Source organism: Gossypium arboreum, chromosome 5, assembly GCF_025698485.1.
Source record: "Gossypium arboreum isolate Shixiya-1 chromosome 5, ASM2569848v2, whole genome shotgun sequence".
Lineage (NCBI taxonomy): Eukaryota > Viridiplantae > Streptophyta > Magnoliopsida > Malvales > Malvaceae > Gossypium > Gossypium arboreum.
In genome coordinates this window covers 76,670,840-76,674,590 of record NC_069074.1, presented here as the reverse complement: position 1 = coordinate 76,674,590, position 3,751 = coordinate 76,670,840, and positions in this window count along the sequence as shown.

The window sequence follows — 3,751 nt, the reverse complement described above, 5'->3', positions numbered from 1 at the left end:
TAAGTGTAACACCCCGAACCCGAGACCATCGCCGGTGTCGGACACGAGGGGTTAACAAGCCAAGTCCACATATTTTGCCCACCAATTTGACATTTCCAGTCAGGCTGGAAAACTGCGTCACCGTCGCCTTAAAAATCATATCTCGAGTTTCAAAACTCGGAAACTGGTTTCGTAAATTTTCCCTGAATTTAGACTCATATATCCATCCATGGACTTCTTTCTAGAATTTTTGGTCGGGCCAATTGGTACAGTTTATTAGTTAAAGTCACCCATGTTACAGGGATCGACTGCTCTGACCTTCGCGCGTTACAACTTAAATATCTCTCTGTACAGGGCTTTAATACTGGTGCCGTTTGTTTCTAATGAAACTAGACTCAAAATGGAATCTGTACATATAAGGCATGACTCCTAATTCTTTCTGGATAATTTATAGTAAATTTTTAAAGTTGCAACAGGGGACCCAGAAACCGTTCTGGCCCTGTCTCACAATAGCTTTAATATCTCTTAACATGTAACTCCTATGCCCGTTTCGTTTCTTCCATATGAAAATAGACTCATCAAGGTTCATTTACATAGCTTATTCACTATTTAATACCATTCCTACAAATTTTGGTGATTTTCACATTCACGTCACTGCAGCTGGCAGCATCTGTTTTAAGGTAGGTCTTACCTAGTTTGTAGTCTCCATGAGCCAACTAGTCTTGCCATACATAGGTTCACATATGATCATTTTAACCATACCAATGGCTGATCATGTGACCAACATTCCCATTTCAATCCATAATCACATCATGACACCATATATATATATATATACAAACCGCAAATAGTCTAAGTTCAGATACTTCACTTTTACGAGCCATTTTCGTATGGCCGTACACATATACATCACAACATATTTAAACCAGCAAGGGTAGTCCTATACATGCCATTTCAAAGTTCAACCAAAATTTATACCAAAATGGAGGCTTTGATAGTGTGGATGACTTCGACTTTAATGATCCCGAATCCGATTGCTATCGAGCACAATCTATAAAACAGAGAGCCAAAGCAACGGGTAAGCATTTTTATGCTTAGTAAGTCTCAAGGAATAACATCAGCTTTAATTAAAGCAATACATTCACATGGCCAAGTGCATCATTTCATTAATACACATTCACATAATCATTCTTACTTCACACTTCATCATTATATACTTTCACAAGGTATCAACCAATTCAATAGCTGAAATTGTTAGTCGATCGGCGAATGTTGCTCAAACATGTCGACTTTCCAATGCACATATAAACATACCTTATTCTTTGGGCTTTTCGAGCGTACCAATTGAATTCATTACAGCAACCAACACTCAGCTCCAGCCCAAGCTTCTTCGGAATACAACCGGATATAACCACGTGCACGAATGCCTTGGTCTTAGCCCGGATAGAACGACTCGCACGAATGCCTTCGGGTCTTAGCCCGGATGTAGCCGCTAGCACAATTGCCTTGGTCTTAACCGGATATAATTTCCAGCAATAACGTCTTGGGACTTAACCCGGATATCATTCAATTGCTCATGCACACATACATCAATAATCATTAGACATTCATATTTCATTTTCGTTACTAAGGCTCAAACACAAATATAATCACTAGCATAATCGCCTTGGGACTTAGCCGGGTATCATTCAAATACTCATACACACATAAATCAATAATCAATACACATCCATATTTCATTTCACATAATTCAAGTAGGGTCACTTCTTGAGGACTTACCTCGGATGTTGTCGAACGGCTTTTACGGCTATTCGATCACTTTTTCCTTCCCTTGTCCAATTGTGGCCCTCTAAGCTCTTGAGCTAATTCAAACAAATTTAATTTATTAATACCTCATTATGCTAGCTTATGGCGAATATGACAAGGAGTTTAAATGGTCATATGGTTACCCTTTAGCTTGAGTACACAATGGTCATGCACATTTTATACTACATCAAGCAATTCAATACAATTCATTCAAGCATCAAGGAAAAGCCAAGGCCATCAATCGGCTACCTAAGGCCGAACATACATGTCCAATTTGAGGCCAATTATACACTTAACACCACACAAAAACAGCATGCATTTTACTAGTTAATGCTTTACATATTGTGGCTCAATACTTATAATACATCATCAAGCACTCATATGGCCGATTATACTTAGTCATACTTGCACCAAATCAACAATAAATTCCAAGATTTCCACATCATAGGTATTCTAGGCGAATGTACTTGCAATTTCACAAACATTCTTCAACATTTTCTTCTTTAAACAAACATATTCATCACTTACTTCATAACCAAAACATCATGTGCAAACATATATATACATATATGTGCATGGTCAATTTCAAGGTGTCCATAGCCATCCAAAACACAAATTTTAACTAACATGCAAGAAGCATGAACCATGCTCATGAATGCATCATGGCCGAATACACCACAATCATGCCCTTTCAACTTCAATCATGGTTAAACAAAAGAAAACTCAAAGTCTTACTCAAGATGGCTACAAAGAAATTTCAAGAGTAGACAATCCATCTTTGCATGCATCATCATCAAGCTTCACACTTAGCATGCAATGGCTTTATCACCATATTCACTTTGGCGAATTTCATTCCCATGACATAACAAAGATTTGAACCATGGGCTAACAAGAACATCAATCTAGCAACCAAAAACATGCATGAATCTCATGGCACAACCTCAAACATACCTTACTCTTGATGCAAGTATAGCCAACCTCTTCCTAATCCTCTTCCAAACCAAGTATGAAGCAAAACTCCTTCCTTATTCTTAGTATTTTCGGCCAAAAGGAGAGTGAAAGTAGATGAACAAAAAATTTTTTTCTTTGTTTTTGTTTCTCTCATGTACGGCACAAGGGGGGAAAAGCATCCACACTCATTTTTTTTTTTTCATTTCTTTACCCATGCTCTTATTTTATTATTTCTAACATCCACCACTAGCAAAACATGTTTAAGACATGTTTTCTTTTGCCCATCTTCATCACCATGGCCGGCCACTTCCTTCTCTTTGGGTAAATTGACATGCAAAACCATTCTTTTGCATGCATATACTATTAGACCATTGAAGATTGGCCTATCACCTTTCAACAATGTTTCATATAAGTCCATCTTAATAAATTCACATAGAAATGATCAAATTAATGCATGCAACTTTCACACATGCATTTGCTAACATCATAAACATAGAATGTAACTTTTAATTACTTATAAGATGGGTTTAATGGTCCCGACACCACTTCCCGACTAGGGTCAAATTAGGGATGTCACAACTCTCCCCACTTAAGAAATTTTCGTCCCGAAAATCTTACCGTAAATAGGTTTGGATATCGCTTTTCATAGAGTTCTCGGTCTCCCAAGTAGCTTATTCTATCCCGTGCTTGAGCCATAACACTTTCACTAGCGGAACCCGCTTGTTTCGCAACTCTTTCACTTCCCGTGATAGGATACTGAATTCGTTCTTCCTCATAACTCATATTAGCTTGAATTTCAATTTCGATGGACTAATCACGTGCGATGGATCGGATCTATAGCGTCAAGCATCGAAACATGAAAGACATCGTGAACCTTTTCGAGTTCAGGGGCAAAATCAAACGATATGCCACCTGGACCGACTCGCTTCGGATATCTCATATGGCCCAATGAACCTCGGGCTCAACTTGCCCTTACGGTAGAATCGAGTATCTTTTCCAAGGCGATACCTTGAGA